The sequence below is a fragment of the Acinonyx jubatus genome, chromosome B1, assembly GCF_027475565.1.
Source record: "Acinonyx jubatus isolate Ajub_Pintada_27869175 chromosome B1, VMU_Ajub_asm_v1.0, whole genome shotgun sequence".
NCBI lineage: Eukaryota > Metazoa > Chordata > Mammalia > Carnivora > Felidae > Acinonyx > Acinonyx jubatus.
In genome coordinates this window covers 163,006,944-163,032,164 of record NC_069382.1, presented here as the reverse complement: position 1 = coordinate 163,032,164, position 25,221 = coordinate 163,006,944, and positions in this window count along the sequence as shown.

Below are 25,221 nucleotides of genomic sequence, written 5' to 3'. Positions count from 1 at the left end.
TTTTGTTATGAAGGCATAAGAGCCAGCACATGGATGGAGCCCATTCAGTTCCAAGGGGGTATTCTTAAGGGATTGTCTCCACTGCCTGCCTGCCTAGATCCCTGGGGCTGCTACCATTTTCATTCTATTCTAAAGCCAGGTTTTTAGGTTTTTTGTCGTCTCATAGACTCCTAATAAATCGTCTTTTCATTTAACTTGCCTACGGCTATTTTTTCTTGCGTGCCACCAATGAATGCAAGCTGATTTTGTGTTTCTTTGCACTGATGCTGCACTAGTGAAATACACTGGCAAGGAAGCACGATTTTAGTAACAAGAGGAAACAAGAGGTCTACCCTCCCCCAAACCTCCATCTCCTACAGATATTGGGTTGAAATTTCTGGCGCGGCACAAGTTTTTGTTTTGTTTTTGTTTGTTTTGTACTTTACATAGCACAGATATGGAAAGTAAATGGAATGCCAAACAGTTGCATTTTAATAGAAGAAAAGAAGAAAATTATCAAGAGACCAAAAAGAGATAACATATTTCCACTTTGAATTCAAGACTCTCCTCCAAAGTTAATAGTTACAATGTGTTTAGACATGATTACCATCCTCTGGGATGGTAGGAACTTCTTCTCCATGTATATAGTACAAGAGATCTGTAAAAGTCTAAATTAATTACTATGTGAATTTTTTTCAAAAAATCTCATGTTGTCTCAGTGAAATTATTTACCTGACATGCAGAAAAATAAAACTAGGTATAAACTTATTATGCTTATGACTGCTTTAAAACTATAAAAATTTTAAGGGTGAAAGCAAAGAACACTGCAAGCCTAGTTGAATTAATCCTGCAAATTATTAATTTAGTGTGATAAACTGTATTGGTGGCACTATATGAAATGATCTAGTTCAATGTGTTCTGGCTTCAGTGTGCCAGATGAAAGTATAATTCTGCCAAAATGCATTTTACAATGTAAATCCTTTGTGTGATGTATCACGTTATCGTTTGGTGTAGAGGTATAATTCACATATTTGCCCTTCTCTTTTTTGGTCAGAATCCTAAAATAGTATTAATCAGCAAATTGAAATGAAGGCACCACACTTCTAATAGAGTATTCATTTATAATGTGGTTATCTACTTGAAAATGTATTATTCATCAAAACATGCAATATCAGTTGTCCATATAGTGTGTATATATGTGCATACATATATGGACTATGTTTATAGTATAGATATGTATGTGTGTGTGTATATATATGTATATACATGTAAAATATATTGTTGCACTTATCTATAAGTATTCTTGAAATTTATTTTATGATAAAGTTAATTTACTTCAAAACATTTAGTTTTTGCTTGGCAGGATCAGAAAAGCATTTAGTTTAAGGCTAATTTTGCCCCATTCCTGAAGCAAAGTTTGTCTGAGTCTACTACTCATTGCCGATGAATTATGAGATTTATCCTCTTTGGCTGCTGGGAACACGCATTTTTCCTGGTCTGTGTGAGTTCTTGGTATTGTTTTTTGTTACTGTTTGGGGCATTTTCTTTTTTCCCCAGCCTGGGGCAGTTTCTTGACCTACATCCACTGATCCATATCAGCTGAAGACTCCAGAATCCAGACCTTCTGCAGATTTTCAGAGCTCGTTTTCCATGAATCTCTCCTCTCTACCACTCTGTCCTGCCAACTCTATCTGCTCCCCATTTAGTAAGTAAAACTAACTTCCAGCCCCATATCCTCAATGCAGGAGACCACTGGCTTTTTCCTGGTTTTCACTTTCTGTACTGCAGCCTGGAAACTCTCTCCAAGTGTTACTCTGGGCCAACTATAGCTCTCACCATGCTCAAGGATCATGGTCTTTTTTTTACCTGATATACAATCATGAAACTATTGTTTCTGATATTTTATACAGTATTTCAGTTGTTCCAAGTAAGAGGGTAAATCCAGTCCCTGTTACTCTATCCCAGCTGGTGGCAGAAGTCATATGATACCAGTTTTTAAATGAGATAGGCAATATAGCATGGTGATGGTTACATATACTAGTGATCTCTAGCAGTAAACCTTGGATATTAACCCCACCTAAATATATTTAAGGTCATAAAAGCAAGTAATTAGAGTTCATTTTATACTTAGGAATAAAAGAGACAATTATCTCCATAAGATCATTATATTTCACTTACTAACATTAACACAAGGGAGAAGAAAAGTACACAGAAGAGCCTAACGTCTATATGAAAGGTTCACTTGTGCTTACTTAGTAAGCAAATGTAGGTTTTTTTTTTAATGCTCTTTGATTATGCTCTTTTAACCTAAATGTCTTTCATTTAACAATATATTTATTTTTTTATGAATTGTTAATTACATAAAAGTAAATCATACTCTGGCCTATCCACAAAGTCTGTGTGTCATGTTATCATTAGCCCATGGTGAAATTGATGAGAACTCCATATGGATATAAGAGTGTTAGATACATGGCCTTCCTGATGTCAATAAATCTCTCTGCCCCTGAAGTAATCTAGGGTTCACCCACAATGACAGACCAATTAACCATTTGGCAATGAATTGTATTTAGTCCAAAAAATGTTTATTTAGATTATTACTTAAGACTGTTGGCATATAATGTATGCATTATAAGTGATTTTTTGGAAAACATCATAGCCTATCTACAGAAATGATTCTATCTTTTTCTGACAAAAACCTATCCAGCAGAACATTCCATGGCTAACTGAGTGCATTAACAGTATTAACAAAATAAAGACAGATGGTATTTTTACACTTCTTTAATATAAGCCTCCTTTATAAATGCAACAATTCTATTATTTGAAGTAAAGCTTTATTTGTTAAATATAAATTCTCCTAATACTCTTACAGACAGATGAAATGACTCCCTAAGATGATATTTGTATACATATTATGATATGGGCACTAACTGGGTTGAGAACAATAGAACAATTAGAAATACATATTGAATATTAATGATGTTTCTAGATTTATATGTTATTACTTTTTCTTTCATTCCCAAATTGGCAGAATTTTCCATCTCTTTCTCTAGATACTTTTCCCTGATATATTCTATTACTTTAGAACTGTTCTTTAGGTTCAATGCCTACAACCAGAAAAGGAAAAAAAAAAGCAGCTTCCATTTCAATGATTTGTTTTTGTTTTTGTTTTTGTTTTTAAAGGGCCTATTTACTGTAGGAGAAACTATCTTGTAAACATCTTCTGTGTTCAAATGGTATGTTAGCAATCTTACATCACGATAAAGTGTGAATTCTTTCTGACCTTTTGAAATTCATTTCTAGAAATAAATCCAAATGATAACAGCTCACATTTATTGACAATATTTGTCAGGCACTTTTGTGAGTAGTTAACATGAATTGTCATGTTTAATTCTCACTAAAATCCTATGAGGTCAATATTATTACTTAGACATGCATGAGATAACTGAGTCACAGAGAGCCTAGGTGACTAGCCTAAACTCACATTTTGAGTGGGCAGTAAAGAGATTCAATTCCAAGAACATGGAGGCAAGGACTCACATACTCAGCTATATACTATATACTGTTATATCCAAAGCACATAATCAGAGAGGCAAATAACATATATGGGGAGGAAAGATAAACAGACAGAGACAGAAGTACATAAATGCTCATTGCTGTGCTGTTTACACTGATGAAAAATTGGGAAAAAATGCCTCATTATGGATGATTAGTTAGATACATTATAATAATCTTCATTGAAGGCTTATCTTGCAATCAGCAGGGATGACAAAAGATAGATTTGTTGACATAATAGCATCTCTTTCATATATTTTTGTAAGGAAAGTGAAGCATTATAAGCACTTTACATGTTACGTTACTTCTGTAAATGTATACAAAGAAAAAAAAAAGTCTTTGACGCCTGCTTACCAAATGACTACCCAGAATAATTTTGAGATCTCTAGATCTCTAGGCGATAAGAGTATTTATTTATTTATTTATTTATTTTCTTGATTTTTATTTGTCTGTAATAATCATGAATTGCCACAGGGGAAAACCTTCAACAATATAATTACCAACCTTCTTCAAATAAATAGAATGAGAATACTGCCTGTCAATATTTTTGAAATATGTTAAAATTTATACTCCGAAGTTAATTTCATGCCTTACACTTTTTGAAGAAAATAATTAAGCATTCAACGCCAGATGTTTGAAAAAAAATAACTTTGAAGAAAAAAGGAGTAGGAAAATTATAAACATGAAAAGACAAACCAATACATTTGAAAATAACAAAAATATCAAGTAAGGAACATCAAATGTCATATTTTATTCTCTAAAAAATAAATATGGTTTTGAAAAGGAAAATACTAGGGGCACCTGGGTGGCTCAGTTGGTTAAGCATCAGACTTTGGCTCAGGTCATGATTTCATGGTTTGTGAATTCAAGCCCCACTTTGGGCTCTGTGCTGACAGCTCGGAGCCTGAAACCTGCTTCAGATTCTGTGTCTCCCTCTCTGTGCCTTTTCCCGCTCAGCTCTGTCTCTCTGTCTCAAAAATAAAATAAATAAAATAAAATAAAATAATAACAAACACTAAAAAAGAGAAAGAAAGGAAAAGAAAATACTAGGGGTGCCTGGGTGGCTCAATTGGTTAAGTGTCTGTCTTCAGCGCAGATCATGACCTTGTGGTTCATGAGTTCGAGCCCCCCCGTTGGGCTCTGGGCTGACAGGGTAGAAGCCTGCTCAGGATTCTCTCTCTCTCCCACACTCTGCCCCTCCTCCACACATGTTTTCTCTCTCTCTCAAAATAAATAAATAAACTTTAAAAAAAAAAAAAAGGAAAATACTGCAGGGGCACCTGGGTGGCTCACTGTGTTAAGTATCCAACTCTGGATTTCAGCTCAGGTCATGATCCCGCAGTTCCTGAGTTTGAGTGCCACATGGGGTTCTGCACTGGCAGCTTAGAGCCTGCTCGTGTTCTCTTTCACCCTCTCTCTCAAGATAAATAAACAAATAAATAAAAAATAAATAATTTTCCTTTTGTCTTAAGAAAATACTGCAACAAATATAGAAATTCAAAGGAAAATGTAAACAAGGGGTGTAGAGTATGGTGATTAACTGTGGACACAGGTGTCAATTATGTAAGTTTGCATTCAGTTTCAATACATACAAGATATGTGATTTGGGGTAATTTACTTGATTTTTCTTTATCTATATAACAAGGATAATAATCATACCTCTCTAGTAGGATTGTTTTGAGCATAATATGAGATAATGTAAATAATGTTATCACCTATGCTTGCAAAACCTTGATAAAATACTTGGTTTTTCTGAAGTAAAATTGATCCAAGAGTCAGAAAAAGAAACATCAAAAGGCAAACTTCACTTTTCAAGGATCATATTCCACTTCCTTGATAAATTCTTCCTTTACATCCTGCCAACTAACTTTCTCTCCTCTTTCTCCAAACCGTAACATAAGCTTCGTTTTTAAACTACCTTTTCAGGACTTACGGTAGGCAAGATAATCGCTCCCAAAGATATCCACGCTCTAATTCTCAAAACCTGGAATGTCCCCTTACATAGCAAAAGGGACTTTGAAGTTATGATAAAAGTTAAGAATATTGAAATATGTTACCTTGGATTATCCAGGTGAGACCAGTCTAAGCATATGAGTTCTTGAAAGTGCAGAATCTTTCTCTTCTGATATCAGATGGAGATACAATGATAGAAGAAGGTTCAGAAAGAACTCTGATATTGCTGACTTTGAAGATAGAGTAATGGAGCCCCAAGAGGATGAATGCAGACAGATTCTGGAAAGTGGAAAAGGTGAAGAAATCATTTCTCCCCTTAGAGCTTCCAGAAAGATAAAAACGCTGAGAGATGTCTTTATTTTAGCCAGGTGATACTTCAAAGCTACAGAACTGTAAGATAATAAATTTCTGTTGTTTTAATCCACTGTTGATGACAATTTGTCACAGCAGCAACAAGAAACTAATACACTATTATATTGTGATGTTCAATTAAAAAGCATGTGCATTGTCTTGCCCCCTTGCTTTCTGAGGTCAGGCATCTGACCTGTCTATAACCTGTAGCATCTAACCTGTTGTTTGAGTATAGATGGAAGGGTTCAGTGTTTATTTGATTTGATTCTCCCCTTACAGTATTATACTCTGCCTTCTACCCTTCTCTCTATAACCCAACAAATCTCAAGCGGTCTGTGGGAAAGTCATGCAGATTCATGTTAGATAAATGTAGTTAGGTTTTTAGTTATGAAATCTGGGATGAGTATATGCATCTGAAAGACAGTATATGCATCTTGTAGATGTATTCTGCCACCTGAAATATTAATATAATAATCATCTTTTATTCTAATCCCAACCCCTAATAGCACATGACTGCACTGGCTATTTGCTTTAATTACCACATTGATACTTATGTACCACAAAACAATATACATTACACATAGACTATACCATACTCTGGAGAAAAATGCACTGCTGATTGATGTCAGAGAGTCATTATCAGATACCATATTGGCTGGGCTCAAAAGATAGACTATTTGTAGCAAAACAAACTATATATATTTAGAAAGAGAAGTGTAAGTGTAAAATAGGAAGAGAAAATAGTCCTGGAGCATTATGTTGTCCATACAAATTTCAAAAATGATTAAAGTAACTTGCACATTAATGCATCTTATATTTGAAAAAAATCACTATCACTCTTATAAACTGTTATTTTCAAAATATTTAAAATTATTAATTTTAAATAATAAAACAACTGGGAGTTGGTTGTAACATTATACTATTGAACTCGGCAGGTGATCTTGAAATAATTTCATCCAACCTTACAGCTAAAGCAAGAATCCAGTCTTTAATATCTTCACCCATTGATTTAAATTATTATTTGTCTGGTGAGCTTCATAAAATCCCCAAACTTAGGAATATAAGTGATCCTTAATAGTTCAACTGTGAAGAGAGGAAGTGAGGAAGTTCACAGCGGAGGCCTTGCTCTTTTATTTTCAAGAAATTTTATTAGGAAACACTGGGAAAGAAGAACATAGCAACTAGGCAAGGACCAAGATTTAAAGAGGGTTTGGTGATGCTATGAGTCATCTGAGAATATTTATAGCAGTTAGGACAGTTTGAAGCCCATCCCTGTTAGGTCTCTGCTGTGTGACATAGAGGAATTACTTCTCCTTGCTTATCTATGAAGTTAGAAAAAAAGTTCACAGTGGAACGAAATCACTTTATAGACACATTTCATCTTAATATGAGTGTTCTCTCCAAGATCTTTTATCAGGTGTTAGAATATAAGATGTTCTCTTCTTCAAGTTAATTTGGTTTATAGTCACTATTAAACTTATTTCTGAATGACTGGAAATACTTGTAAAGATTATGCTTAAAGTTTGCCTTTCTTTTCAAGGAAACATAATTTTAAATTCAGCACTTAGAAGTCCTATATGCGATTTCCTAGAGTTTTTTTCCAGAACAGAATTAGTAAAAATGAGAAAAAATTTATCCTTCTCTTCAGTTTTTAACTGTTTTGGAAAGCCTCTCCATTTGTGGATGAAGAGGTTTCCATTTAAAAATCGTCTGTAAAATCCTAAATTGATGACAACACTTACAGTAAATTCAAGGTGCTCAGAATATTGGCTATCTTAAAAAAATGATTAAAACTGTATCAAAATGTTCTGGTAAAGGTGAACCCATTTGTTCATATCTGCATTCTCTAGGAAGAATGAGAAAATCTGGAACAAAAAAGAACCTGTTTGGTGATGCTCAAGCCTTCCCAAGGCAGAAAATTGTAAGGTAAAGATCTAGGAGAAAAGGAAAACCCATGAAGGTAAGTCCAGAATACAGGGCCATATTTTCTCGAGAGGCAAATGCCAATTATAGAGAAGATCACTGAGAGACTGAGAATTCGAGCACAGCATTGGAGAGATTCATGTACAGCAAGGACAAAAACTCCAGTCAAGAGGCCACTAAGGATTAGAGGCTGTGGTAAACACATTGGGGTTTGGTTCAGGGCCCAAAAGGACACATTTTAGGACAAAGAGAAAAAAATAGACTTTCTGGCATTAAAAAGAGAACTGAACACAAAGGAATGTAGAAGAAACACAATAAAGATTAGAAGATCAATTAATAAATTGATGCATTGGAGATGGGTCTCCAATGCCAAATCCTACAAATACAATGTTGAACAAAAGAAGCCAGGTCTCAATTAATTATTGCGATGATTCCATCTCTACTTTTAAAACAGATCAAATTTGTGCTTTTAGAAGTCAGGATAATATTACCTTTGGCAGGAGGGAAGGAGTCTGATTGGGAGAAGTCACAAGTGAAGTTTCCTAAAACAATGGAAATACTCTATTTCCTGACACAACAATACCTTTGCAGTTCTAATTACCTTGTAATAAATTATTAAGCTGTACATTTATGATCCATATAACTTTTCTGTATATATGTTAAGTCAATTCAATTGAAAGGAAAAAAAAAACTCAACAATAGAGCAACTGACAATGATATAATCGTCTTTAAAAATGACAATAGAGGTGCCTGGGTGGCTCAGTCAGTTAAGCATCTGATTTCGGCTCAGTTTATGATCCTGTGGTTCATGAGTTTGAGCCCTGCATTGGGCTTTCTGTTGTCAGCACAGAGCCCACTTTGCTTCCTCTGTCCTCCACTCTCTGCTCCACCCCACCTCAAAAATAAATAAAACATTTTTAAAAACTGACACGTTCTTCGGAAAACTAAGTGATGAGTCTGTTTGTTTTTATATGACTTTAGAGTAGTAGAGGACTTATCTACATGGTGTGCTATCTAGTCTAACAAATAAAAATCTTATTTGTTAAACACAAATCAGATCTTGCTACATCCAACCCAAAACCCTCAATGACATCTTGTCACTCTTAGAACAAAATTCACAGTGAGCAAGGCTATAAGCAATCTGGTCCCTGATTATTACTCCAACCTTATTCCTTATTTCTCATTTTGTGCTGGCACTCTAGATTCCTCGCCAAACCTTATATATATTTAGCAGGGCTTCCACTTAAGAGTGTTTGTGATTTTTTGTTTAGCCTGGAATGTCTTTACCTAAGATTCTTTCCCTAGCTGCTTTGTCTTATTCATGATGTTACTCAACTGCTACTTCCTCACTGAGGCCATCTTTGAACACCTTATTTTAAATAGCACTCCAACTTCCTACATACCCTGTCTTTCCTTTCCCAGGTTTATTCATTCTCTTATCACTTATAACTGGTATTATGTTGCATGTTTGTTAGCACAAGGAATGTGCCCGTTTGCACATCACTTCCTTGTTAACGTGAAAAACATGCCGGGCATGTACTATTCCACACGTTGTTGTGAATGCCTAAAGGAACAAACAGATGAGTTAGTATATGAATGCATTGTATTCTGCAAAGACATGGAAAGAAGATTTGAAGACTTTACTACAACTCAGCAATGTCAAGACACTTGTACACCCTGGGACCACCAGTCTTAAGTTTAGTGAAGTGAAGGCAGTTTTCACAAGGGAGAAAAAAGCGTTAAATTTATTTCTAATTGAATTGCTAAGAACTACAAAACACAGCAGCCTTTGTTTACAATGCTATTGACTAACTGCTCATAGTTGTAGGAGTAGCTCACAGCGCCCCTCCTCCCAGAAAATTCTTGTTGAGGCAGGATTCTGTATGGGTTTTCTTTACTTTCCTTTATCTTTTCTGGGTACTGAAGTCTTTATTGCCCAACCTAAGTGTTTGTAATAATGCTCTCCAGAGAAATGGAACCAAGAAAAAAAAATCTATATATGTATATAAAATATTTAGATGGAAGCTACCAATAGTATATAGATAGAAGATAGATAAGCGATATTGATAGATTGATAGATAGAAGATTGATAGATAAGAGATGGATAGATAGATAGAGGATAGGTAGATAGCTAGCTAGCTAGCTAGATAGATAGATAACTGGTTCACACAATTACATGACCTAGAGGTTCAATGATCTGCCATCTGCAAACTGGAGCTCCCCAGGAAAGCTGGTGGTATATTCCAGTTGGAGTCCAACAGCTTGAGAGCCAAGGTAACCAATACATAAATCATACTCTGATAGCAAGAAAAGATGAGATCAGATGTCCCACTCCAGGAATGAGGCAGAAAAAATAAGGGGTGAATTCTTTCTTCCTTCAACTTTTGTTCTATTCAGGACATCAAGTTATTGATGATGTCCACCCACAACGGGGAGAGTTATTTACTGAGTTTACTGATTCAAATGCTAATATTATCCAGACACACCCTCACAAACACACCTGGAAATAATGTTTAATCTGGGCATCCCATGACCAATAAAGTTGACACATAAAATTAAGCATTACAGTACCCTTATATGATAATATCTGGTAGGTCTCTTTCAACTAACGAATCTATAAAAATAACCATTTTTTTTTGAGAATAAATGAATCTAAGTTGAGACACACTATAATAAAATATGTCTAAGTGAAACACATATATGTTTATACATGAGACATATGTGTATATGTATATATATATGTATATATATGTATATACTTACATACAATTAATGGAACAAGGATATACAATAATTCTTGATTCCTGATAGAAGTCTCCAGTGCCACATTATTAAGAAACAAATTTTGTCCCATCTGAATGCTTTCTCTAGTGCATAGTTTTACTACAGATCATCACAGTCCATGTTAAAAGGTCTGGTTCTTGGGGTGCCTGGGTAGCTCAGTCAGGTGAGCAACCCACTCTTGATTTCAGCTCAGGGCACGATCCCAGGGTTGTGGGATCGAGCCCTGCATCAGACTCCATGCTGAGCAGGGAACTTGTTTAAGATTCTCTCTCTCTCTCCCCCTCTGCCCCTCTCCTCTGCTCACACATACACTCTCTCTAAAATAAACAAACAAACAAACAAATAAATAAATAAATAAATAAATTTAAAAATGTCTGTTTCTTGCTTCAGGGATAGTCCACATTAATGATTATGAACATACGATTTGGAGTTAGAACTGGCTTCAAGTCTTATTGTTGAACTTACTAGTTGTTTACTTAACTTCTCCAAGCTCCAATTCCCCCTTTTTTTAAGTTTATTTATTTATTTTTGAGAGAGACAGAGGGAGAGCACAAGCAAGGGAGGGGCAGAGAGAGAGGGATAGGGGATCCAAAGTGGGAGCCGTACTGATAGCAGAGAGCCCAACAGGGAGCTCGAACTCACAAACCTGAGATCTCGAACTGAGCCAAAGTCTGATGCTCAACCGACTCAGTCACCCAGGTACTCCTCCAGTTCCCTATATTAAAAAATGGAATTGATAATTGTACATGTTTTCTATGATTATCAATGAGGCTTAAAAGCAATACTATTGTGAAATATTCAATACAGTACTTGGCATATGGTAATCACTTAACAAATGTGAACTAGTATAAAAAACAAAAATGATTAATTAAACATTTATAGAATAAAATGATGTAAAGTATAATTTTATGTGCTTGTTCAACACAAGACTTCACTATTTTGATCCCTTATTCCTAGGGGGAAGACTTTATTTTCTCTCGTCTCTTCTGCAATTATATTTCACCAGATTGCTCTCGGTCATTACCAGCCACTCTGTGGGAATATTGTTCTTTGTTCAATCAGTAATAAGAAAGTTTTAATCCCCATTCTGAAGAAAGAATCCATTCTTGCTCGGCAAAGACCTTTCCCATGTTTAGGAAGCATTGCCCCCATGGTTCTTTTCGCCACTAAACTTTCCCCAGGAAACCAACCATAAGTCAGGGAGTTCCTACTTCGCCCCTTCACACTCCTCATCACGGCTCCATGGGCTCCCATCCACACTAAACAAACTGTCTTCTGCTTGGTATTTAGCCTTGTATTGCCACGGGCTGTTGCCACTGCATCAGATTTGTCCAAAGTCTAGTTATGTCTCATGTATTTTGAGATTTGGAAATGGAACGTTAGCTCTTCAGTGCCAGAGGCACCACCTGAGGCTGTTGTGTGATTCAAGCATTGTCATCTCCTCCTGCTCTTTTGCTTTGAAATCAGTAAGGTTATGTGTAATCAAAGAACAAATACGATCACTCAAAGGAATTAGTGGCTGGTAAATTTAGGACTAACCCCTCATATGCGACTTCACACAGAGATTGTTTTTCATCTTTCTCTGCATGTCACAGAGCTCATCTAAATGAGAAGTACAAATGTTTTCAAAGGCAATTCCAATCGCAGCTCAAAACTGAAATAATGATGAAAAAGAATCCTTTGGTGTATTATCTTTCTGCCCACCTGACTTTTCATTGCACTCAAGATAAATTACTGATGTGATTGAATTTTTAATGATTTTTTATTAACTAGACAAGGTTACATCATTCAGAAAAAGATATTTGAATACTCATATATTAAGTGTTAAGTATGCAGAATTAAGAAGGACAGGTTAATCAACATTAATGGAATATCTACCATATGAAAAGTATTGCGATAGGTTTTAGGGGAATATAAGGATGATGTCTTAGCTTGGGCTGCTATAACAAAATACCATTAACTGAGTAGCTAATCAACAATAGAAATGTGTTTCTATCATTTTGGAGGCAATAAGTCAGAGATTGGAGTGCCAGCATAGTCAGGTTCTGGTGAGATCCCTCTTCCATGTTGCAGATAGCTACCTGCTCATTGTATGCTCATGTGGTGAAAAGAGAGCTAGCTAGCTCTCTTACCTCTTCCTAGAAGGACACTAATCTTTTTCATGAGGGCTCCACTCTCATGACCTAATTATTTCCAAAGGCCCCACCTCCAAACACCATCTTAATGGGATTAGGGTTTTAATATATGAATTTTTAAGGGACACAAATATTCAGTCTATAACATGACTAAAAATAGTTGTTGATCTCAAGGACTTCACTATTGAGGTATAGATAAGATAAATAAGGCATAATTCTGGAACCATAACCCTCAAGTTGCTTGAGGAAAATCCTATTGCATAAGCCTGAGCCTATAGGACTCAGTGCTCTGGGAAATATGACATATTGAGTAGAAAACGATCCTTTTTTGCTAATGGTCTTAATATGAGGGAGAAAAAAAAGTTAAGAGAAAAAAATCAGAAATTAATTCAAGAAATTATATGTGCAAACTGAAAGTTTAGCTAAATCTCCATGTTTTAATCTCTTAACAGTTTCTGAGAAGCAGAGATTCATTCAACTGCTTTACTTCTAGAGCTATTGGCACACTTGTGTCCCTATTATCCTTCTAGATTCTCTCTGAGGCTCAATTCTTGTCTCTCCAGACCCATTATTGACTCCGTTCCCTTCATACATTCTTATCTCTGTGCCCTGCTCTCCTGAGTGCTTCCTTTACATGAAGTTCAAATCTTATCTAGAGCGTATTTATTCTTTTGCCTCAGTCTCTTTTTCTGCATTATTAATGTTTTCTTCTTTCATTTCCCCTTTGCTGCCCTAGTGAAAAATGTAAAGTTCAACACCACATGAAACTTTAGAAAACACCTTTCTGGAACTATTACTCATGACATGGCAGTTGGCTTTTAGTAGTGGATCTTATGCAAAGAATAACATACATAGGAATAAACTACTTAGCTTCAATTTATACAAAATTAAGTGAAACAGAACAGAATTTGAAAGCAAGTTTCACAGTATCTCAAGAATGTGCCTGGTGCATTTGCAAGTGATTGATTTTGATAATAACCAGAAGTGCCATAAGTTTAGGAAAAAAAGACATGTCTGCATCTGGATTGGTCTAGAACTGTCTCATGGGTTGTAAATAACCTTAGTTAGTTTGTGAAGATAGATAGGATTTAGCAAGTGAAAATGTTTGGGAAGGAAGAGGGCAATCTGTGATTAATGATGGGTGCATAAATGTACTGTATGTGAAGTTCCACTGAAAATAGTAGAATATACGCAGCTGAGGTATAATTCCATCAAAATCTGGGTCTAGATCTAATTCTTCCCTTCTCTGTTTGCCATATAAACCCCTTGGCCATATAAAGAAAACAAGTGTGTGTGTGTGTGTGTGTGTGTGTGAACACCAATATGTTTCTCCATGAGGTAGTAAGATACTGTTTCATTGTGTGCCTCTGTGCTGACTGTGGGGATTGGATTCAACTGCAAAGTAATAAAAGTGTAGAGAATGGAATATTACTATATTAAAGGATAAGCTTTCAAATATATTCCAAAGAACACTGTTAGAGGCTTAGGGGAAATCTCATTTCACTTGCTAACTTTTCTAATGCAGGTCAGGTGTATAACCTGTCCCTTGAGAAGATAACAATATGCTGAATAAGGCTGAGTGAGAACAGAGCAGGAAGAAAATCATGACCCTTCTCTTACCTTTTTGTGTTTAGTGATGATGTGAAGGCTAAATAGTGAGATGTTTATTGCTGTCATTGGCATTGCAAGTATAAATATTAAATGATTTGCTTGCCTAGATTGTCATTTCTAGTTATTTTTATCGATCTATATATGGCAACTAGGACGGCTGGTGCTGTTTTTCATGAAGGCTTTTCAGTACTTTGCAGTGATCTATCTGATTTGTAACTTTTATGTGTACAGATTTCCCTTCTTGCTAATACCTAGCATTCTAGTTCTGTTTTCCCCTATCAACTGTTTCTCAGGTAACTTTATCTCCACTTGCATTCTCTCCATTCCATTCTACAGTCTCATTTTTTCATTGGTTCATTCATTATTCATTCATTGAGGAAAGTGAGAGAAGACCTCATTATGAAAGAATAGATCCAGGAGGAAAAAGATAAATCTGAATACTTTCTTCTGGGGTCTAGAAATTTTATTTTTTTATGTTTATATATTTATTTTGGGAGGGGCAGGCAGAGAGAGGGAGGGAGAGAATCCCAAGCAAGTTCTGAGCAGTCAGCGCAGAGCCCGACGTGGGGCTCAACCTCATGAACAGCGAGATCATGACCTGATCTGACCAAGAGTCAGATGCTTAATCAACTGAGCCACCCAAGCACCTTAGGTTTTATAAATTTTAAAAGGCTCATGCTTTGTGCAGAGCCTTCCAGAAAATAAGACTGATGAATAAAGAAACTACAAATCACATCCCAATAAAAATAAAAAGATTCATCACTGTCCCCTTACAGAAACAAATAAAAAATAATCTATAGAGGTCAAGCCTCAAAGATGGTGAGTAAGAGAAGCAGATAACAGATTAAATACTACCATGGATGATGAATTCTTTTCAGGAGGGCCCTCCTCTCTCTTTCCAAGGGATACAGTCTTCCTATCTCCATTGCTACTAGTACAGCAGTATAGGGAATCCAGGTTTCCACATCTGGAACTCTTTCTTTTCACATGAGTAATTGAAGGTCACATCATTCTTTCATCTTATTTTCAATGACCCTTGAGATAACGTGTGGCCATTATATTTTTCTGCAATAATCATGTTAAGCCATGGTTGCAATTCTGCCTTTAAGTGGTGCAAATAAAAAATGCAGTCTTCATAGGTGAACAGCATTCTCCTTCATGATTCTCTAGAGTATGGTCAGAAACACTAGCCAATGGCAGCAACGCTTCATGCACGAACCATAGAGGAAACATTCGAGTGCAATCAAATGACTCTATATCTGATTCTAGCAAAATGGACCCAAAGAGATAAAGTGCTATGGCTAATTTCATGGATTTCTTCCTGACTGCTGAGCTGAGACTTGAACACATGACTCTAGATTCTTAGGACGAATTCATCATTTATCGTGACAAATCTCCCTCAAATTGCAGGGGTTTTTCAATATAAATGCATTTGATTTTGCATTTGGTATTTCATAATTTGTTCACTTTTTGCAAGAAAATATGAAAATGATAAAGAAACCAGGGAACATGTTACCTAGCATCAATGAAACAAACTACTCTTCATTATTATACTAATTTACAGTAATTTTTATTCACACCAAACTCTGCAGTCACATTTCCATGGGAAAGTCTTACGTTGGAGAGTTTCAGATATTAGACGCCATCTTCATTTGGTCCTTAAGCAGAATCTATCATATGCCTAGGCTTTGGGTTATGTTAATAATGTAATGTGAAATTTATGCAAATAATTTACAATAATGGATTCTAGAAGAAATACAGTATATGCATTAATGAATCTTTATGGAAATTTTGAACCACCACTTAATACTCTAAATTTCCAGAGTACTTTGAGGAACATGTTATTTGAGGACATACCTCATCTGCACCAGAACTGGACATTAATTAGGTCTATAGAGTTTAGCCAATCTGTGTGAGTCCTTCTTTGCCTGTTACATAGAGGAAGCCTGTGTCATGAAACAAACACTAACCTAGAAGTCATAACAGTCTAAGTTCAAGCCTTATGCCATTTCTTAAGAGTATGACTCTGGAGAGCCACTGACAAAGAGAACAATAATACTTATAGAATGATGTGAAGTTTAAGTGAAATTGATGTATGTGAGCACACTTTTTAAAGTCTTAGGTGTTATAATTATAAGATCAATATATTAATCATATATTTTTTTAAAATTTGAAGTTGATATTATTTCAAAATGTTGAGAATTGGTGACTCCTAAAATAATTCTTGAATAAGGAATAGTATAATTGCAGATAATTTGGATCATTTTAAGAAGCTCTAGTATGGTGTCCAAACCCCAGAGAATTGATTTTAATTATTAGTCAATGAAATGAGCAAAGACACATGATAAAATAATTAAATGGATAATTCTGCCTTTCAATTAAAAATATGCCCGTGGCCTCAGAGCACAGTATTATAGGATATGAAGTAATCTTAGCAAGGCATTTCTTGAGATATAAGTAGATACATAGAATCCCATACTTGAAATGTAATCTCATTACCACTGTGATGGCAACTAATAATTCCAATAAGGCTATCAGACTGGGTTGTTAAGTTACCCATAGACACACAGACAGCAGGTAGCAGGTCATTGTGAAAAGCAGGAGTCTTGGAACAGACATCCACGGTTTCCTTATGTGAGTTATTTAACATTGAGCATGTTACTGGTCTTGTCTGGAGGAGAATGCCTTTTCCCACTCCAGGCTTCAAGAGGAGGTGTCTTTCCTCCACATACGCTGGCCTTTCTCCACTTCTTCATTCACTCCACCCTAGTAGAAGTGACGGTGACATAACTAATTGATTATTTAGGGAAGAATAACTGCATGTGTGGTTTAATTTCACTCTTTTCTCTTTTGCTACAAAACTTGCCCTCAAAGAGTGCACACTTCCCTCCATTCCTCTAGATTGCCTGTGATTGGGAGCATAAATTCACCTAGTTCTGAGGTTCAGGATTAGGAGAAGCATTTAGCTCACCAACTGAGAGCCACTCTTGTCAACTAGGTCTCTATTATTATTTTGATCTCATTTTGAGGCCTTGATTTTTTTTTCTCAATTTCTTCAGATTACACCAGGGTAAGAGAGGAACAGTAGTAATTTTGTGGTGTTTTTGTTGAAAACCCAGCATTAAATGCATCAGCCAGAAATACCGAAAATTAAGACCAAAAGAATGGAATTTGGGAGAGTCGAGCACACACACGGAAAGCCTTAGTGGCTGAAGGTTGTGATTTGGGCCTTGGTGCTCTGACCATGATGATTTGTCGAGGTCACTTTCAGGTTCATAGTCACTTTTACATTCTGTGATTGACTAAATGGAAATATTTTAACTCAACCTCATGATATTTTGGCTGTGGTAGATGACTGTGGCTTGTGGTCTTTTTGTCCAAAAGTACACGGCTTTATTTTCCTGGAACCAAAAATTTAGACAAAGGTCCATGGGCTTCAGGAAAGATCCTCAAGTAGGGGTGTCAATGAGAGAGGGACTGTGAGAGATGTTTTGAAACCAGGGACGGAATGTGGGCACCTCAGCAGAGGGGGACAGGGCCACTCGGTTTTCAGCAGAGGTACAGAGTCTGGTAAAGACTCAAAACTTTAGGGCTTAGAAAGGGCAGAGTTCCAGATTCAGCCAGCTGCAGCCCCCTCCTCTATTTTTTTTTTTTTTCCTGGCTGAGACAAATGTTTTTATTGCAGGGAAAAGAGTCCAGTCCTCTTAGATATTAGTGGGAAAAGCAGTATTTGCTGCTTTTAAGTTGCCAGGTAGCAAATTTCTGCATATGCCTCTAAGCACTCCTGAGGATTTAGCTTTTAATTGTTATTGTCAGACATCTCTGGACCAGATGAGCCACATTCCATTCTGCATGTAGGACCAAGAAAATAAGTGTAGGAAGACAAATCATGAAAATCGTCCACCAACTCAAAATCCTTTCTTCTTCACAGTTTCAGGACAACATTAAATTGGTTCACTCCTGGTTAAGGGAGAAAACTTGGCAAGGAGGCAGGTTTCTTGGCAGGAGGCCCTGAAAATGTGCACTATGGCACACGCCTGCAAATGCATATTTACAACAGAATATGCACCTGGCCCCTGAGCTGCCACCTTTGCAAACTTCTAAACTTTGTAAGCAGGCTAAGTGTCACTCTCAGAGACAGGAGCCTGGCTGCATAAATGGATTATCCCCTCAGAAATGTGATTGCCCAGCGTCAAAACTAACTTCTTGCTCGAAGAGTTCTCCCAATTGAGTTTAAATTCACACGTCGTGGATTTAGAGCACCTGGAACAAACTGAGCGGTGTCCTGGCAAGGCCACGACCGAGAGAATGTTCCCACTCGCTTAGAATGAGTTTCTTCTCTGGTCTTTGGCACCATTAAAATCTGGGTCCTGGAACTGCTTTTTGTTTCTTCGGTTGTTTTGGGGGGATTTTGTTTGTTTGTTTTTCCTGGAGAACCGGTTTTAGAAGTGAGGTTTGGCTTGTTACCTTAATTTGAGGAGTATGATGAATTTTTTGCCTTATTAAGTTTTCAAACTGTTTAAAAAGGGAGGCGCTACAAATTGCAGTTGAACTAATACAACTTCTCAGACCATTTAAAAGAATTTGACTTATTCCAGAGAACGGTGCACTGTAGCTGCTGATAGAACCCAGCTTTACTCAAGCATGAAGAATCATTCAAGCGCAGACTGAACAAAAGAAGTTGGAGAGGAGGCACTTCTTTTTCACCAAATTTTGATTAAAAGGGTAAGAATAACTTGATTTCTTGAGTGTAAAAGTGTGTTATATATTTAGACTTTAATTTCTTTCTGCCAAGTTCACAGGGGTGTGTATTCAAATGTTAGCATCTTAGAAAGTCTCAATGCTGTGTAATCTCACTGCAGTCTCTAATAAATTACAGTAGGTGGTTGGACATATTACCGGGTAAGAAACAGAATAGGAAGTGAACTGGAGTGGCCTTGGATTGGGTTTAATTAATACATGAGTTTGATCCATTTTAGAACTTTGGAAGCAAACGTTATATGTCCACACTTGATCCCAAGAAAAGGCTAAAAAGAGAAGTGGGTAGTATGTGGGTGTGGCATCTTGAAAAATGGGAGACTGTCCAAACCCACTGCTGATCACTTCTCTTGAGAGACAAGGGCCAAACCCCCTTTTTGTTTAACCTCATGCGTTTATGGGAGTAAAAAATGGGGCAACTCTTTTCTCCACTCCTGATATCTATGAGGAGAGAGTTTCCGTGAACATATCTCACCTGTTCCACTCCCTCCTCCCCTTTCATTACGCCACACAGAAAAGGAATAACAGTCATACTCCCTGTGTTCAAATCCTGCCTCCACCTTTTAGTAACTGTGTGACATCAGATAAATTTATTAATCTCCCTGTGCCCCCCCCCCCCATTTCTCATTTTTACAATGTGGACATTAATGATTTCTACTTTCTCAGGGTACCGTGTGGATTGAACCAAATACTGTATTTAAAGTGGTTACAATGTCTGTCTATACAATGTGCTATTTTTATTATTGCTATTATTTGTCATTTTGTCTTCAATTTTCTTTAAATGATACTTGTTCAAATTTTGAAGATTGCTCTGCTTTTATAAAAGGAAATGAAATAAAGACTAATTTTTTCTCATTGTCTATATGTGTCAATTTTCCTTAAACCATGACTTAGTATATCTCCTTGTTCATTATTTGAATAGGAGAACGAGCAACTATAAATTATTCTACAGCAATTGCGAGCAGGAAATTCTGGGAATATTGAGACTTTAATGTAACTATTCTTCCCTTATTACCAAATAAAATCTAAGATGAATATTTGGAAGAAGATTCTCGATTTGGGGGTAGAGGAGAAGGTATGAAATAGATAACCAGGGAATTGGTAGAGTGAGGGGATTAAGGAAGTCTAAAAGTATTTCCAGATAACCTTCTTAAGATTAGTGGTCATGAACAGAAAATGATGGAAGCTCAGGGGAGGTGCAGACTAGGTGAAGGATTGCATTATCCAAGACAGGTGTTCTGACAGGTAAGTATGATGGCTTTCACACCACCACTGGCAAGATGAAGAGTGGTCTGCAAAGCTTGGTGAGATTTTGGTAAAATGCTCTGGTATTCCTTATAAGTGCTCCTCATGAGACTCCCACACTTTCCTTCCAGACCCCTTAAATTAACATGGCAAAAAAACAATACTACTAAAATATCAAAATACCATGATACCATTACCAAGCCAGGATAATTTCAGGCATGTTATCCTAAAATCTATCAATATAGCTCACTACATCAGGCAATTTAAGAATAAAATTCATGTAACCATGAGATAAACATATACTAACATATATATATATATATATATACACACACACACACATATATATACACACACATATGTATTAACCTTTAAGAACTTCTAATAAAATTATAATTAAATTGGAAGAGGAAAAATTACTCAACTATACTAAAAGCTTCATCAACATTAAATATTACCATAGGTGAAGACACCAAAACGATTTCATTTAAATCCAAGAATCATGCAGGCATACAAACCATCAGCATTATTATTCAGTATTGCTTCAAAGTTTCTAGCAAATGCAATCGTGCAATGAAATAAAATCATATTTACAAAATATAAGTAATACTTACAAAATATAAAATATAAGCAATGTGACTCATGGGTGGTTTGATTTTTAAAACAGAAAAAACAGACTACGCTTATGAAAAATTAACTGAGAGAAAAAATAAGACATAAAGTTCCTGCACATTTGATAAACAAACATCAATTCAATAATGTTTCTTTTTTTTCTTTTTTTTTTTAATGTTTATTTATTTTTGAGACAGAGAGAGACAGAACATGAGCAGGGGAGGGGCAGAGAGAGAGGGAGACACAGAATCTGAAACAGGCTCCAGGCTCTGAGCTGTCAGCACAGAGCCCGACGCGGGGCTTGAACTCATGGACCATGAGATTATGACCTGAGCTGAATTCGGACGCTTAACCGACTGAGCCACCCGGGCGCCCCAATTCAATAATGTTTCTAATTTAGCAATGAACATTTAAGAAAGAGAAGAAGAGAAAACATTTTTCATTCATATTAGCTATAAAATTATAAAATGCACGTGATTGAATTTAATAGTAAAGGCACAGGATCTACATGTGTAATATCTTATTGAAAAACATAAAACACAATGAACCAATTAAAACCCTGTCATAGTCTTGAATAGGAAGCCTTAATACCATTAACAAGCTAGTTGCTCCAAAATTAATGAGTAAATGTTAACACCATTCTCATAGAATCCAAACAGAGATGAACTTCTGGGAAGGAAAGGAGGAGTTTGAGAGGAATTGAAAATAAGTTAGGATCTTATATTTCATATGAAAAAATAAATGCTTAAAAATCACTGAGAAAAATTTGGAAAAGAATAATGAACAAAAACTTTCTTATCAGATATCACAACACATTATAAAGCCTCTGTAAAACATTCTTGGCATTGAAATGGAAAGTAAAGCAGTGAAAATGAATCAGAGATCCTGGTATATATGAGAACTTGGCACGTGGAAATCATTTTTTTAAATGCTGCAATCAACATTGCCATCTTTGTGATTATGATCATTATATGGTCCCAGTTATCATTATCATCATCATAACCTCCTGATACATAGTTCCCAGCATTGAGTGGCTTCATATCAATATTGTTTGCATGGAACTGATAACAGTAGTGAGACATCAAAAATTAACTGCATTACATATTTTTAAATTTTTTTTAATATTTATTTATTTTTGAGAGAGAGAGAGAGAGAAAGAGAGAGCAGGGGAGGAGCAGAGAGACTTGGAGACACAAAATCCAAAGCAGGCTCCAGGTTCTGAGCTGTCAGCACAGAGCCTGATGCGGGGCTTGAACTCACAAACCGTGAGATCATGATCTGAGGCAAAGTCAAACACTTAACAGACTGAGCCACCCAGGCGCCCCTTACTGCATTGTATTTTTAAGGATCTGGAGGGGGCACCTGGGTGGCTCAGTCAGTTAAGCATCTGACTCTTGATTTCAGTTCAGGTCATGATCTCACAGTTCATAAGTTTGAGCCCCAAGTCCGGCACTCAGCTGACAGCACATAGCCTGCTTGTGATTCTGTCTTCTTCTCTCTTTGCCTTTCCCCTCTTGTTCTCTATCTCGCTCTCAAAATAAATAAAAATAAACTTAAAGAAAAAGAATCTGGAGAACTTTGGAGAGGTTTTTGACTAGTAGTGATATATTTATAGATAAGTGAGGTAACACATGTGAATGCTCTTTGCAGATGATAAAGTACTTACGTAAGTGTTATTTTTGACATTAGCATTACTTTATATCCTGCAAGGTCAAAGCAATATAAAACAGTGATTTACAGTACATATGACACACACATGTTGGTAAAGTGCTAAATCACTGTTCTGTCTGTAGGATAAAAACAAGATAATCTTACATTTCTACATGTTCAGCCAAGCTTTTATGGGCAAGGGATCAGAGAGGGGGCATTATTAACATTCTTAAGAAGACCAAATCTCATCTGGTAAAGATCTAAGTTTACCTAACTCCTCAGGATTATGAGAAAAATCCTGAGATGTGGTTTACATTTATATATTTGACTTCAAGGAATGTACAAGCTCATACAAAGTGAACCTATAACCTAAATGATTTTCTTTGGTTTCATTAACACTATCTCATTCCCTATGCATTTTCTCAGAGGTAGCAAAAGAAAGTATCTGTTTTACGTCTGATGAGAATTTTTGTAAACCATGGGATATTGTTTACAGGTAGTGTTGAGGTTTTTCTTTGGGTTTTAATGGTCCAATGTGTTAAAAACACATTATAGTCTAATTTACTTAGGATGCTATTCCATTCCCTCAGAAGTCAGGGCATTAAGCTACATTATTTTATGTTTTAACAGATAGGATTCATTATAGTAGCGGGGAGTGGAAAGTGAGGAAGAAATTTACTAGCTGGTCTCTAAGAGTCTTTAAGGTTTGTAAATTCTATGTGCATTTAACATAGCATACTTTGGGCTGTAAGGAGAGCTTTACTTTCTTGCTTTGCTTCTTCTCAATTATGTGCAAAGTCCGAATGGATAAATCATTTTGAAATCTGTATGTCATCCTATAAGGGCAATACCATGGCTGCCATGAAAAATGATGTGTTAGTCACCTTTCAATATAGGAGTGCTCTGTGTTTGTAGTTGAGAATACAGATGATATAGGGAAAAATTAAAACATCTTTTTATTACAAACTATCACTCAGACATAAGCTATATATTCAGAAAACCCACATTATTCTTTTATTCTATACCTCTGTTGAGATTGGATCGAATATAGAATGTCAACAAGAATTGAAATATGAGTATTTATTATGTGTCAGGTACATAACTGCTTCCACATGTATTGTTTCATTTAATGCATGCTAATTTTATGTCATTTAAATATTATCACCCAGTTTATATATGATAAAACATAGAAACAGAGGGTTTTACATAAAAGTTCACAGAAATTATCCACAATTAAGTCTGTATGGTTTTCTCCTTCATAAAAATAGGTTTACAGTCTGCTGAAACATCTTAAAAGGTAGTGCTGTCTTGACACTCTCTTTTTGAACTTTACGAATAAATAACCATGGGAGGAGGGTCCAACATTGAGGCAAAGGAAGAGCCTGAACTCACCTTCTTGCAAGAACGGAGCAAGTTTACAGTTACTTATGGAATAATTCCCACTAAAAAAGAACTGAAAACTAGTTGAACAGCTCCTCCTACAACTAGGGATAAAAAGACCACATTGAGATGAGTGGGAGAGGCAGAGATATGCTCTTGCCTAAAACCCAACCCAGCACATGGACACACAGTAAGGAGGAATCTCATAGGTATAAAGATTCTGTTCAAGAAGCAAGGGGATGTGCCCCACATCAGGTACCCCAACATTTTAGACTTAACACCAGAGAAACAAGTATGGCTTTGGAAACCAACAGGCTTACACTCACAGGGTCTGAGGGGCTGTGGGAATCTGAAATAGTCCTTTTGAGGGACTTGTGTGTGGACTCACTTGTCTTGGGAGTCAGTGCAAACGATCTGACTTCCAGTCAGCCTGGAACTAGGTGCTGACTGAGATTCCTCCCTCTGGAACACTACAAACTTTGACACACTCTCAACAATTAAGACCTATGAGGAATAAATCAAACTACTTAGACAATCACAACCCAGATCTAGGTCAAGGCTGAAAGATATTTCATCTCCTACACAAGTTCTCTCCTTCAAGTCTAGGAGAGGTAGCTGTTTCACATAATACATAGAAACAGAGAGTCGAGTAAAATAAAGAGAGTTGAGTAAAATAATACAGAGAGTCGAGTAAAATAAAGAAACAGAAATGGATATGTTCCAAATGAGAGAACAAGACAAAACATCAGAAAAAGACTTTAATGAAATGGAGATAACTAATCTACCTGATAGAAAGTTCAAAGTAACAGTCATAAAGATTCTCACCAAACTCTGGAGAACCTCACAGAATGAACTTTGTCACAAGAACTTCAACAAAGAGATAAAAAATATAAGAAAGTACCAATCAGAAGTCTGAAGAATATAATAACTAAACTAAAAATTACATTGGACAGGTGAGAAATAAGACTAGCTGAAACAGACTGATCAGCGAGCTTGATGACAGGGCAGTGGAACTCACCCAAACAGAATAACAAAAAGAAAACAGAATTTTAAAAATGTAAGGATAGCTTAAGAGACTTATGGAGCAACATCAAGTGGAACAATATTCATATTTTAAGGGCTCCAGAAGGAAATGAGAGAGAGAAAGGGGCAGAAAACTTATTTGAAGAAATAATGCTTGAAAACTTCCCTAACCTGGAAAAGGCAACAGACAGACATTCAGGTTCAGGAAGCAGAGAGTTTCAAATAAGGTAAACCCAAAGAGATCCACATCAAGATAATTAAAATA